A 15,900-nucleotide genomic window follows, 5' to 3' on the forward strand; every position below is an offset into this window, starting at 1 on the left:
ATTAGGATGTTGCTTTTAGTTTATTTTTAATTTTTCAATAGAGAGTGTTTAAAATCAGTGTACCAATTGTCTATTTCACATTTTTTTGTATGGTTGGATTATATATGCTACGATAAAGTCAAACTTAAATGCTTATGTTTCAAAACTTGTAGCAATAATGCATTTATCAAACATTAGATTCATTAATATAATTCCTTTTTTGCTATTTAATTTTAATTTTTTTTCTGTCATTATGGGGCTTTTCTCATCCTGGATCAATATATGCAAGCCTTATATAGATTTAGGATATATCTTAGTTGGGGGGTTTGATTATTGATTGATTAGAAAAGAACCATCATATCTGGTTGGGATGGATTGTTGGTTTGACTTAGATGTAACCATTCAACATCAAATTTTGTATTGGGTATCTTTTAAGTTAGGAAATATTTTGGAAAATGTTAACAACTTTGTGATATAATGGTAAAGTAATCCTCTAATAATATTTTCTTTTCTATTCTTGAGAAGCTTCTTAGGCTCCTATCAATTTGGTCATCATGATTAGAATATTTTGTTATTCTTATAACTAGTTATGGTCTCTTTCAGAACTTATCATTTTATCTCTTTTCTTTATACTTGTGTTTGTATGTGTGTGTATATGTAGCCATGTATGTGTGTGCATGTGTATCTTCTTGTGTCTATATTTATATGTGTGTATATAGACATATGTATTTATTTTAAATTTAATGAAAATTATAATTGTGGACTTTTCAATGACCTTGACTTTTGCAGATTTTTTTGCATTTTATGGAGATTGATGATGTGAGACTTGTGTTTAAGCACAATCTCTACATATGGTATCAAATCTTTGGGTTCCAGTCTAGGGCTTTGAGTTCACTATGCTTAGTTGTAACCCTTGGTCATACAACTATGAGTAAACTTGCTTAATCTATATTCATATATGTTTATTTTTAGTTTGATTGTTGACTATCCCAGTTTTGATTATTTATGACATGAAAGGATAGGATGTTCCTTGTGTATGTCATGCTCTTTTGTTGATGTTTCCTTCATTTAAAAATTGTCAAAATAAGAATAATTTAATATGATTAGTAAGTTGAGTGCTCACATTGATATGATTGCATAATATGCATACTACTTGTGTTACACTTAATGATTTTGTACTTGCTTTTGTGCATGGCTGAAGCATGAAAGATATGAATTTATTTATTCAATTAAGATAATTAATTAATGGTTTACTTTTGCACTAGATTATTAGTTCCTACAAAATTATAGATTTGACATGTGCTAAAAATGGAAAAATATCTAATATGTTGCAAGTGACACGTGTTCCATATGAAGTGCAAGAATTTTGATAAGTTAGATATAACAAGATTCTCAGAAAAACCTGCAAGGATATATATAAATGAAAAATGGATCTTTTGTAAAATTATTGTATGTTTCTTATTCCATTTAATAATGTGTGAGATTATAGGAAGATAGAGATATAGAAAAATATGATTATCAATGGTTGATTTGTTTCTTGATTCGATTGTATTTTTTTATAAGCATCCAAATTTTGGATCGCACTCTATGATCCATCATTGAGATGAGAGAATGCAAGAATAGAATGATCACTAGTACATTTTGCCAAATATCTGACTATGTGACTAAAAATTTTAGCCAGACTACTAAATTTTTTAGTTGCATGACTAAAATTTATCACATTTCACTAGTTGATTAGAATTTATAGGTATAAGTGACTAAATAGGTGAATACTTTGGTCATTGGGTAAAATCATAAGATCAACCAAATGAAAATGACTAAATAAACTTCCAAATAAATTACTAAATAAGTGATTAAATAATTACTCACCTAAGAAAAAGTGACTAAACAAACTATCAAGTAAGACACTAAGTAAGTGACTGGATAATTTGTCAATTGCACTTTCTCTTTTCACATTCTCTAAGGTTGATTTACTATGGATGAGGTTAATTTTATCTTCCACGACTCTTTCATGGCCCTTGGACCTTATGTTTCTCATGTTACTTGTGGTTTCACTTTGCATCTTCTTAGGTACATGATGATGAGAGCATTTTATGTCCCAAATTACACCATATTTTAACCTTCGTATAAGCATTCACACTCATTTCAATCGCCATCTTCTATTCCATTTTCTATTCCATTTTCTCCTTCTATGTTGCATATGATCGAATATTTATGAGTAATATTTAATATAGTTATTAGATAGAATATGTGAATAAATAAATGAAATTGTATTTATCTAACAAGTTATGGTTCTTCCTGTTGCCTACAGATCTTCCTAAAGCTATTTCAGAAATACAAAGTTCCATCCACTTTGAAATGTATTGTTATATCTTATTACCATTCATTATTTCTTCAACAATTTAAAGCATTATTCCTTGCAAGAGTATTATGTTGAGAAAAAGCCTAATAGGAATAATTATAGACTAAAAATAAGGATAGCCAGTTTTGCATCTCTTTTTGCGAACAGATACAGACAAATCTCAAAAATTCGAGAAATGGGTATTGTCTAGAATGTGCCCAATTACAATCCCACGCGACAAAATCTTCAAAAATTGAATGATGGAAAAGTTAGAAGTTATTTTTCTATTATGGTTTTGGATTTCAATTTTCAAAGTCTATTCTATCTTTGTTGCTGTTATGACCATATTACCAGCTCAACTTCTCCAGCTCAGCTGAATTCTCATGTGGACAGCAATGAATCCAACTAAGCATAAGAGGTTATTGCTTCCAAGGAGATGAGATAATATAGTCTCATGTGAAAACAAGACCACTAAACTCCAAACTATTTTTCCATATTATTTCAAAACCATATTGGCTGAAGATGATATTGTTATAAACAATAACAAAATGCTATGTATTCTGCCTACACCTGCATGAATCACCTGGATAGAATACACACCATTTTCTCTATATTTGTTGTTTGTTATAGCTGAACCTACCATGGCTCAAAATAATGGATCAAAACAAGTACGATTTGTTGGAATGAGCTTCCATGTAGAGGAGAAATTGGCATGACATGCCTCCACTGATATATACTGCACAACTATTTATTTTCTAGCTGGCATTTTGTTGGGAGATGGATATTATGGTGGGGCGTGAATCATTACCATAAAAAAATTATTATTGTTTATGCAATCTATTTCTTTATTATTATACCAGCAATTATTTTGGCCTATAATGTATGCCCAAGGTTTATATAAGTTATTAACAGTAGGTCTAAACTTGTACATTTGTTATTTGTTGCATGTATATAAGAAACTATATGCAGATTGAAATGTATCATTATTATCCTTTTGTAAAAGTTGAGGAATAAACCAACGATTCTGCTAATTAGCCCAACATAAAACAATATAGTTTATTCACTCACCTTGCAGACCAAAGAAAGGGCTCTCTCTTGGAATGTCTGGTGAGGTTGTTAATGTTGTAAATCATTTTATATTTCACATTGTTGATTTCTGTAGCTTGAGTTTGGTATGTTTGATTTGTTATAAAATAAGGATTCATTTTAAATTAATAGTTAGTTCATAGTAATAGGTTTGAAATCAGATTAATATCATAGTTGAGTAAGATAGCTTATAAAATTATCATTCATTTAATAGTAAGTAGATTATTAATAACTCTTTTCATGTTTTGAAGTTGATATCATACTTTCATAAAGAGTCAAAATATTAGAGCTATATCAGATTTATATTAGTAAATTATTGTATTATATTATTTATAGTGTTAGTATTATTATTATTTTGTTCATTTCCGTTTCTAATGTTCCTGTCGCTAGGAAGTGATAGTTCTTGTCGCTAGGATATCTTTGGAATTTTTTATAGATTCAGTTCCCTGTGTTGTAGATGCATTCATAAACCCTCATCTCACGACTATCATCCCTTGATAGCATATTGCTCGGATGCCTTTCGCAAGCTTACGCTCTCCGATTGACACATATAGACCAGCCAAACTTTGTCATAAATTGTTAATTCTTTTGTTATTATTTTCCCTAGTGTTTCGCCTATCACTTTGGTGCCATTGCTGGGGAAAGGTGTCAAAGGTATGTTAGTTTGATGATTTGAATTAGGAACAATGCATTAGGATGAAAGCTTTTGCAACTGCTAGCCTTGTTTATGAAATTAATCTTAATTTGCATTGGTTAAATCATATAGATGCATTGCTTTAGAGTTTGCAAGTAGGCTTAGAAATTAGATACATTAGTTGCTTTAGAAGTTAATTATATTTTATATTATCATATGTTGTTGTGAGTTATTGGTAAAGATAAGGAGATTTTGAAGAAAAATGTCAAAAATGATGCCTTTTCAATGTTGTTCAAGTATATCAATTTTGGTTGAAAATTGTTTAAAAAATACAAAATCTAAAGGGAATGCAAGAGGCAAAATGTGCGAGTGCACCTTGGGCACTACCCCAAAACCCCACAAGGGGCATTACCCCTTGACCCCACTGGTGCCTACCACCCCCAAGCCCCCACCTTCAAATTTAAAAACAAATGAAGAACTTGCTAGGGAAATGATGCTGACCAAAGGTGATGTTTTAATACCCTCTCTGCCTAATGAGTGCATCATAAAAGACATTGATCTTCCATCATCATAGGTATGTATAAATGTTGTCCTTATTGCTAACCAAGAAGATATCATTGATGAATTTTTAGAGCAATGTAATTTTGATGATGCTAATTTAACCACTTGTTGTTCTCTTTGCTATAGGAAAGATGACCAATGCATATGCCTGAACAATCAAGAGCAAGTGGTGAATGAGGTACAATTTTTTTGTGATCCCTATCAAGGTAAGGGAGGAAGTGACCAAGTATTCCTTATAATGGATGAACAATCTCAAGTACCAACCCAAGAAGATCAAGGTATGCATTATGTTGGTAACATGTATTGTCACTTTAATTCATTACAAATCCAACATTTTTCTTCAAAATGTACTTCTCCACTTAGCATGCACAATGAATTTAATCATGCATGCTCACAACAACCCATATATCACACTTATATTCCACCATATCCATCCTTACCATCCTCATTTCACCCATCCTTCTTATTCCCATCTACTTTATCTACATCACACTTCTTACCATATTCACATTGGACTCCATCTTATCCACCAAAGACAACTATATTGTTTCATAAAAAATTTCATAATAAGGTGGTTGGAAATACATTTAATACTGAGCTTTCAAGGATCCCTATACAATCTAATAATGTGCTTGAATTTGATAAATTGACATTGGAATATATTGATGCACTTAAGGAATATGATTTTGGTTTCATTAAAGTAGAAGAACAATATTACTTATTGAATTATAATCACATTTATTCTTCTTTTCCACTTAGTGAATTCCAAATATGCACAAATGAGCCCATACTTCAGCCTACATCAATTTTAATTAAAGGACTCATGAGTATGTGTGTTAATGTTAATCATTCAATAAGAAATATTAAACCATATATGTCCCATATTTCACAAATATGTTGCCAAATCCTCCAATATATATATTTTATCACTCTTGTACTTAAACATATTGATATTTAGAGGCCTATGGTTAAAATGTGCATCCCTCATAAACTTGTTGATTTGGGACCAATAATTGATTAAGCACAGTCATACAGGATTCTATGCATTAATGGCTGAAATGTTAAAACTAGATGATCATTATTCCTTATTGTTGATTCTTTTCATTGTCCTAACATGACCGAATAAACTATGGATGATTATTTAAACAAGGATCAAGGTATTAATATCCACATACTCTTCTTTCTTGGTTCTTGTATCTTACAATGATCATTCATTCATAACAAGCACTAAATCCATTTCTTGATTCCTTGGATAATTCAAATTCCCTATGCTTTTATGACCTAGAATTAATTTGGGAGTACATCCATTGAATTATTTGATTTATCTATCATTCAAAAAGACACACAAAGTTCTAAAGATGTGTTACTCTCTTTGGGTTACCTAATTTCTTTGGTTATCCTAATGATCTCATGACCTTGTATGATGAAGTTAAGTTGGGGGGAATCCCTCCAATCTTGTGGATCTTGGATGATTTCAATTAAGCTTCATTGGTCCTTTTAATAAACCTCCACATGTGATATCTCCACAATTCAAGGTATGTGTTCTTGTGTTACTTAGCGTTACTATTAAATAAACATAAGAGTTTATTTGTATGTATCCATTCTATCAAGTATCTATTCATAGTAATAACTCTATCTCTCATTTTTAATGGTAAATAACCTATTTAATGATAGAGTTATTAAATGGATGATATTTATTTACTATAATTGATATGCTTGGTTTCGAGAGTATGGTTACAGGTCCCTTGTTGTGGTGTGATAATCTTGGAATCAATACTAGTTGATGATGCTTCTTTATACAAGCATTGCATAACACACTATGTTGGCTTTGTTCACATTGTGTGGGCTTGCTAGCTATATGGTGTATATCCATTTCACTAGTGCTTCACTATTCAAGTTCACATGCAGATTTTGGTAAAGGGTGTTCAACAGCTTGAGATGAGATTTCTTGTCTTTGGTGATTTATCAATTGGAGGAAGATATGCAGCATGGACTATGAGATTCATGATTATTCAACAACACATCTGAATATACTTTGAATATAGTGCTAGCTACTACACTCCTTCCTTGAGTTGTGTCTCTTTGGAGTTCTATGGACACATTGGTGACTATTATTGGTTTTCACTCCATACTCATGTATTTGGTAATGAAGGTGTGTTACTTGCAACTTTCCATTTTCATCCAATGGATATTTCCCAAGCTTCACAAGAATAGGGTTTCATAACTTCAGGAGATGTCATCTTATTCTGTCAACATAGAGAAATAGGAGAATCATCATCCTTTGGTTTGTGGTTCAAATTTTGATGAGGTTATTCTTGGTGATCATTTCAAGTTCATTATGCAATCAAGTTTCAACAGTTTCTTCTATGAGGTCATGGACAAAACTCAAGCTTTGGATAGTATCATTTTTCATCATCCATGTCAGGATTTCATTTCTTTGATCATTCTATGCAGTTATTGAAAATTAAAATAAATAAATAAATAAATTTTTAAAAAAATAAAAAAAAAAAGAGAGAGAAAAAAAGCAATAAAAGATCCAACAATGAAAACCTTCGGGCATTGTTGGTCAGTTAATATCTGAAAACTAGTTTCTGATAGATGTTAACTGCAAAATAAATCCTTATTTGTGAAAACTATTTTTATAGCACCATTAAGCGGTGAGTGATTGAAAATTGGCTTGCCAATGGTCACTTTTCATTATCAAAATGTGAAAAAAAAAATTGAAAAAAAAATGAAAAAATGAAAAAAAAAAAAAAAGAAAAAAAAATTTGAAAAAAAAAAGCAATAATTTGTGTTCCTAGTTTTTCTGCTAATCCTTCTTTTCAGGAACACTCATTGGTTTCAGTGCTTATTTCCTTTTTGGCACCTCTTGTCACTCACTTTTGAGGCTCAATGTGATCCTCAAATCTTTGATAGCCCATACTTTGAGTTGCCTATTTAGTTGCAGTATTTTCAAGTGAAATGTGCTACTTCCTATATGATCTATAGTAGTTCAGTTGCTGATGGTGGCCCCTTCAATTGCAGTCACTCTGCTAATTGTTTGGTTCCTTCTAGTGGTCTTCTCTTCAATGGTTTCCATCAGATCATGGTCTTCTATGGTGTTGCAATTTTGGATGACTCTCTTCATTCATTATTAATGATTCATCCATTTTGATCGTGACAATTGCTGAGTTACTCTCTATTCTAACCTTGGTCTCTCTACACATGCATGCTGGTAAAACAATCAATTTTATTTTATCTCTTAACTTTATTTGTATTGCTTATTATATTGATCACTATGCAACACTTTGACATACCCTCTCCTTGTTTCCTGTGGACGGTCAACCTTTAAGTTTGGGGAAAGATTGTCACCATATTATCTTCCATCTGTCATCCTTACTAAACCCATCATACTATCCATTATATCCATCATACAAAGGCCTTTGTTTAATCTCTCATCTCTCCTCTTTTACCCATTTAAACTCCTCCTATGCAAATTAAGATAAATTCTCCTATATGAAACCTTTTGAACCATGATGCTATAAAAATGAAAAGAGATAAAAAATAAAAGAGAAAAGAAAAATGATTTATGAAAGTTAAAGGAGATATCCCTATTGAAAAGAAGAAGAAGAAGAAGAAGAAAGCTTGTCATGTAAAGAAAAGAAAGAGATTTATGTTCATCTATGAGTTATCATGGTTCAGGGTGGAGAAAAAGCTAAAACCCATAAACCTAAAGTGGTTTCAGTTAAAACTAAAGACCTAATGATCATAATGATTGCATGAGGACATGCAATAAGCTAAGTTGGGGGGAATGATGAGAGCATTTTATGTCCCAAATTATACCATATTTTAACCTTCATATAAGCATTCACACTCATTTCAATCCCCATCTTCTATTCCATTTTCTATTCCATTTTCTCCTTCTATGTTGCATATGATCGAATATTTATGAGTAATATTTAATATAGTTATTAGATAAAATATGTGAATAAATAAATGAAATTGTATTTATCTAACAAGTTATGGTTGTTCCCATCGCCTACAGATCTTCTTGTAGCTATTTCAGAAATACAAAGTTCCATCCACTTTGAAATGTATTTCTATATTTTATTAGCATTCATTATTTCTTCAACAATTTAAAGCATTATTCCTTGCAAGAGTATTATGTTTAGAAAGAGCCTAATAGGAATAATTACCGACAAAAAATAAGGATAGCCAGTTTTGCATCTCCTTTTGCAAATAGATATGGACAAATCTCAAAACTTTGAGAAATGGGTATTGTCCAGAATGTGCCCAATTACAATCCCTCGCAAAAGAATCTTCAAAAAATGCATGATGGAAAAGTTAGAAGTCATTTTTAAAATGTGATTTTTCTATTACGGGTTTGGATTTCGATTTTCAAAGTCTATTCTATCTTTGTTGTTGTTATGACCATATTACCAACTCAACTTCTCCAGCTCAGCTGAATTCTCATGTGGACAGCAATGAATCCAACTAAGCATAAGAGGTTATTGCTTCCAAGGAGATGAGATAATATAGTCTCATGTGAAAACAAGATCACTAAACTCCAAACTATTTTTTCATATTGTTTCAAAACCATATTGGTTGAAGATCATATTGTTATAAACAATAACAAAATGCTACATATTCTGCCCTCACCTGCATGAATCATCTATATAGAATACACACCATTTTCTCTATATTTGTAGTGTATTACAACTGAACCTACCATGGCTCAAAATAATGGATCAAAAAAAGTACGATTTGTTGGAATGAGCTGCCACACAGAGGAGAAATTGGCATGACATGCCTCTGCTGATATATACTGCACAACTATTTACTTTCCAGCTTTCATTTCATTGGGAGATCGATATTATGGTGGGACGCGAATCATTACCATAACAAAATTGTTATTGTTTATGAAATCTGTTGCTTTATTGTTATACCAGCAATTATTTTGGCCTATAATGTATGCCCAAGGTTTATGTAAGTTATTAACAGTAGGTCTAAACTTGTACATTTGTTATTTGCTGCATGTATATAAGTAGCTATATGTAGATTGAAATATATCATTACTCTTCTTTTGTAAAAGTTGAGGAATAAACCAATGATTCTGCTAATCAGCCCAACATAAAATAGTATAGTTTGTTCACTCGCCTTGTAGACCAGAGAAAAGGCCCGCTCTTGGAATGTCTAGTGAGGTTGTTAATGTTGTAAATCACTTTATATTTCACACTGTTGATTTCTGTAGCTTGAGTTTGGTATGTTTGATTTGTTATAGAATAAGGATTCATTTTAAATTAATAGTTAGTTCATAGTAATAGGTTTGAAATCAGATTAATATCATAGTTGAGTAAGATAGCTTATAAAATTATCATTCATTTAATAGTAAGTAGATTACTAATAACTTTTTTCATGTTTTGAAGTTGATATCATACTTTCATAAAGCTTCAAAATATTAGAGCTATATCAGATTTATATTAGTAAATTATTGTATTAGATTATTTATAGTGTTTGTATTATTATTTTTTTGTTCATTTTCATTTCTAATGTTCCTGTCGCTAGGATATCTTTTGATTTTTTTATAGATTCAGTTTCCTGTGTTGTAGATGCATTCATAAACCCTCATCTCATGACTGTCATCCCTTGATAGCATATTGCTCAGATGCTTTTCACAAGCTTACACTCTCAAATTGACACATATAGACTAGCCGAACTTTCTCATAAATTGTTAATTCTTTTGTTATTATTTGCCCTAGTGTTGGCCTATCATATGACACTTTTTAAAATGGCTTGGGAGATTTTATTCACTATTTTGGGCTCTTTGATCAATATTGCAAATTGATTCATTTTTTCTCTAAGAGGTAAATAAATGGGTGGACTAATAAGTATTTTCTTAATTTAGTTCTCTTCATTTATATTGCTCACTTGGATTCTCAATTCTTTAATATTCCAATATTCATAATAAAATAATTATTAATTTATATATGATAGTTAAAAACATACTGAAACATATTGATAATTGATTAGTAATTGAAAAAATATTTATTAACATGTCAATTTTATATTTTATAAAATATTTGAAGGTAGGTATATATGCATTTTCATTGGGAGGGAATTTGTACAATTTAATTTTGGCATGAAAAAGGGTTGAGAAATAATATTAATCATAATTTCCCTTCTAGTTAAGTGGGGATTTTCTCCATGAAATTGTATTTTGAAGAAAAGGGTTTATTATTATTTAGGATATTCCTTTGTTAAGAAAAGAAGAAGGGTGAATTAGGCGAGAGGAAAAAACAATGGCGGATGATGGATCCTATGAATGTGATTAATTAAAAAAAAAATTGTGGATCATTATTGTAGCATATTTTCTATTGACAAGGTATGATGGCTAATGAGCCTATACCAAGATGACTCCATGCTAGAAGATTTAGGTTCCCTATGGAATCATTAAGAAGCTTACCATCGTGACCTTTCAGCAATGTAAGAACAACATCAACATTCTCAATTGCTAGCATCACCAAAAACATATTGATATTTGTTAGCAGCAACTTTTAATCACCAAATGAGCAATATTACTAGTGTAAGTTTAGTTATGTACCCTCAATTTATTTTTTAGTCTAGTTCATATTTCCAAAGATGATACCTATTTTCCAATGAAAGATGTATAATTTGACCTTTATAATTAAAGTGTGAGTTTAACTTTGAGAATTTTTTATTGTTTTCACTTTTATTTTTTCTTCTTTGGACTTTTCATAGATTATGTCTCTTGTATATGTGGATTCAAACAATCAAAATAATGGTTTGTTAGATGACATCATGGAGTGAAATTAAAGTATGTCAAGAATAGCAAGCACAATCCTTGAGCACTTATATATTTTGATACTTGTACCTTGTTAGAGAAATCAATACTAAATTCAAGTTGGGTGTACTAAGATGTAGAAAATGATATATATTAGCCACTTTAAGTTATGATCAACATTTAGTGTATTTTTAGTTGATTGTTATTATTTCAATCTTGTTTCAAATATAAACTATGGTTTGAACGATAATCTTGAATGGGGACATTACATTAACACATAAACAAACCAAAACCTAGTTCAACGAATCAGAAATTTGAACTATGTAGTATGAACCATTCATTTCCAAGAAATGAATTACCTACTTAAAAACATTAAGATATATATTAGAACATTTAATAGGAAACTTTAATACAATTTAAAGTGATTTACAAGCCCCTTTAAATTTAACATTAGTTTATGGTATACATTATTCCATGCAAAACACCAAATCTCACCTGTGAAAAATTTTCCTCACATGGGAAAATACTAAAATTTATTAGTATTTCCAAGAAAACAAAAATGAAAGGGTAAGAACTTGTTGAGGTTTTTCATAATTGTATGTGAGAGACATTGTGGGCATCCAGGAAAGAACAAGAAATGTTGTGAAATTCCATGGCTCATCCTATAGTGCAAGTGCATTATTAGGATTTCTTCCTTACTAAACACCACTGACATGCATTGGTATGTGACTCGATTTCATTGATTTTTTCCTCATTTCCCTTATTATCTAGAATACTTTAGATTGCATCCATGCTCTCCTTTTTACTATTGGCTAATTGTCCTTAAACTCCATTTTATTTTATTTTTGAATGCTCTAAATTTTAGTAGAAACCTATTCTCCAAGATTGGAAAAAGGAGATTCTGAGGTATGTCTCTCTGCATTATTTATTTAGCTCTTCCCTCATGCACATGTGTTGTACTTTCTCTTTTCTTTTTTAATCAAAATATATTAAGGTCATATTAATATGCAAATATAAAACCTAAACTTTCTAGACTTTAGTAATTTAGTAGAGCAAACCTATTCTCCAAGATTGGAAAAAGGAGATTCTGAGGTATGTCTCTGCATTGTTTATTTAGCTCTTCCCTTATGCACATGTGTTGTACTTTCTCTTTTCTTTTTTAATCAAAATATATCAGGGCCATATTAATATGCAAATATAAAACCTAAACTTTCTTGACTTTAGTAATTTAGTAGAGCATGTGCTTAGCTCAGACGTAGAAAGATTGTTGTTGTAGTTATGTATAGTTCCAAGAATAAAACGACGATGAATTCTTGTTGACCACACAACAGGAATGCTTTCCCCTAAAGAAACATTATTGAAATTACTATTCTCAGAAGCATAAGAAATGTCATTAGGGAACCCTCATGCTGCAATTACTAAAGCATGACCCCCCAGCCAAAAGTTCAACCATATGGCCAGGGACCTCCGTAAAAAGGACCTGAGGAGGAATATTAGCATACCATCTCGTCATGCCTATTTGATCCACTAGATGGGTATCATGAAAATTATTTGTGCAGTCTTCCTTTTCTGCCTAAGTGTTGCCTGTAATTGAAGATCCAAATGAATTATCATTTCTAATTTTTTGGTTTGCCGATTGATTTTTTCACCATCTTTGTTTAAGAAATCCAGTATGTCTGTTATTAGTTGATCTGCCAAATTAAAGGTTATAGCCATAGATTTACAAATACGAGAATCTGGTCTAAAATCCAGCATAGATCCTCCTGTAGATTCTAGTTTTAAAGGAATGAGCAGCAATTGAGAAGTTGCTCATGTCGAAAGAAGTCCAGTGGGCATTACCTAGTGGTGGGTAGGATCAAGACCATCTACTCTGGCAGTTGCAAGACTATCAATCATCAGCATATGCCTTCAATGTGAAACCGAATGTTTGTTCTTACATTGTCCGGTACGTACACGAATATTCCTTATTGGTCCTCTAGAAGTCCACTATCTTTGGCAATTTTCACCAAAATGTTGTTGTTGGCTTACATTGTAATTCCGACAATAGAAGAATCTTGTATATAAACTATCACAGTGAGGGAAAGGTAAAATATTTTCAAGTTTCTTTGGCATCTTTTCCTCATTTCCATTTGTAAACAGATTCTTACTCGTCATTCCCATTTTTTAAATTAATATTTTTCATTTTCGCTAGTGGAATTCTTTCCTTTGAGTCTTTTATAGTTTTTTTTTGTAAGTTCATTATGTGGATTCATTGGTTCTTATAAAGTTTTCTATTACTTCTAGGATTGTATCAAGTAGACCTTCAACTTCAGACTTCATAATGTTATCTTGACTATTTTCCTTATCAGGAACTTGCACAAGAGTTTCAATCTCATTATTATCCCCACACTCTTCCTCCAATATAGAGCTCTTATCCTCATTGTCACTTACTAGAATTGTCTTTCCAAATAGCTTAAACCCTAAGTCAACCTTCATCTCCATACACTCAAATCTCCAAAAAAAAATGGTACATAAAAAGTCCTTGTCGTGCCCCCAAAATCACTCCCAACTATAAAACAATTCCTATTAAAAGAAGCAAAAAAACAACCTCCTCGGGATCAACTTTTCAGATGAGGGTTAGAATCACATTATAGACAAGATTGTGAGAAAAAATAATCATCCACTTGTGTTTTATTTTGTTGAAAGATTTGGATTCTAGAGTGATCCAACTGATAAGAGTGAACCCCATGTTTCATAGATAAAGAAATCTATTTTTTATATTAAAGGGATCTATACAAGTTAAATTCTTCTTTGAAATCTATTTTTTATATTAAAGGGATCTATACAAGTTAAATTCTTCTTTGACATGACTGTTTCAGCTAACTAAGGGTTTGAAGAAGATTAGTGATCAATATAGCAGTACCTTTTATCTTCTCTATAACTAAAATATTTTCACTTTTATGAAAACTATTTTTTTAATCTTAATTCATGAACCAACTCTCCTCACTAGAACGTTCATTCATTTATCGGAGATCACTGATTTTTTATTATTTTTATGGGTATCTGGCACTCATGTCCGATTTTTTCTCTTAATCCTTATGGTTCTATCCATTATATATGTTGTGTCATTATCTTGACCTAACTTCTCTTGATGATATGCACAATGCATTCATTCTTCTTTCATGGTAGCTTTGATGGTGAACATCACTATCATAACAAAAAATAAGAAACATCTTATGGAAACAATATCTTCACACAAGAGTGAACAAATACCTTCATAATAATGCTGTGACAAAAATGTACTTAATTGAATGTCTATATAGTTGTATGATTTTATATTACTTTTTTTTCTATGTATTGATGAGCTAAGTGTTTTATGTTTTTAAGTACACTAATAGTTGGATTTGACATGTACCCTATTGAGTTGAAAATGTCATGTCCAATAAATGTCTTGATCAACTTTCATATCAATAAAACAATACATAGTTTCAAAACGATAATACACAATAGGGTTGAAACTATCTTCTCAATTGTCTCAGCTTCCTGACTAGAGACTCATTATCACAATGAATTTCAACCCAAGATCCATTTACAAATTATCTTGTTGGTGTTGGAATTGTTCTTGGAGATATTCCTTAAAATTACATTGTATTTTGGTAGACAATGTAATATTGAATTTTCATTAAATAAAATTGAGGGTACTATAACTTAAAAAGATTTCAATAAGTAGTTTAAAATTTAAAATAAGTTGTAGAATTGATAGAAAAGGATTATGATAATAACATATTTGTTATACTAAGATGCTTCTTTCTCATGATGCAAATGGTTTCTTCACTTCTAAGAACAGATTTAACTAAAATTTATTCTTGGGATATTTGACTAGACTTGTCTTAACTTCATTTGCATTCAACTTGCCACCTAATTCCTATAAGAGATTTCAAACCATATAAGTCTACAACATGAATACAGTTGTGACATAGTCAGAGTTCTTCTAGTATAGTCATTTTTTCCAAACCCTCCATCACGTAACATTCAAACAAGCCTATTTGTCAGTTATTTTATAGTGAAGTGAAAAATAATTTAAAATATGGTGCCATGTTTTACAGCTCCCATATAAGCAAAACCATACAAATACAAAGCTTTGAATCAACCACCTAATCTCATTGAATAAAAAGCTAAAATAACTTCTACAATCAATAAAAAAAAGATGGATTACAAAAAAATTTGTGGTAGTCATTGCTAAAAAATAGTTGAAAATTCTAGTAACATAAACAATCTCATGCAAGGTTAAAAATTCTCATCCACAATTTGTGAAATTTTTAATTGGTTGCTCAGAATCATCCACTAGAAATTTACAATGATTAGGTTAAAGGAATCATAAAAATAACTATATAGGGGAAAATGTGAGAATGGATTAGTGAAGCTTCTTGTTTTAGATTATAACTTCTGGCAAATAATGGTGTTTGTTTCCTAGATTTGGGAACATGAATGCCACAATTTTTACTCTAATTGAGCTAACCATGACAACGCGACTCCCTT

At 30.9% G+C, this 15,900-nt stretch overlaps 1 pseudogene; it reads right to left on the minus strand.

Moving 5' to 3' along the window:
* Positions 1-13,857, minus strand: part of LOC149532979 (uncharacterized) — a 72,092-nt pseudogene extending 58,235 nt beyond the window's left edge.
* Positions 13,858-15,900: the final 2,043 nt, after the last annotated feature.

This window comes from Cupressus sempervirens, chromosome 10 (assembly GCF_028749045.1).
Source record: "Cupressus sempervirens isolate cs-2001-9-10 chromosome 10, ASM2874904v1, whole genome shotgun sequence".
NCBI classification, from domain to species: domain Eukaryota; kingdom Viridiplantae; phylum Streptophyta; class Pinopsida; order Cupressales; family Cupressaceae; genus Cupressus; species Cupressus sempervirens.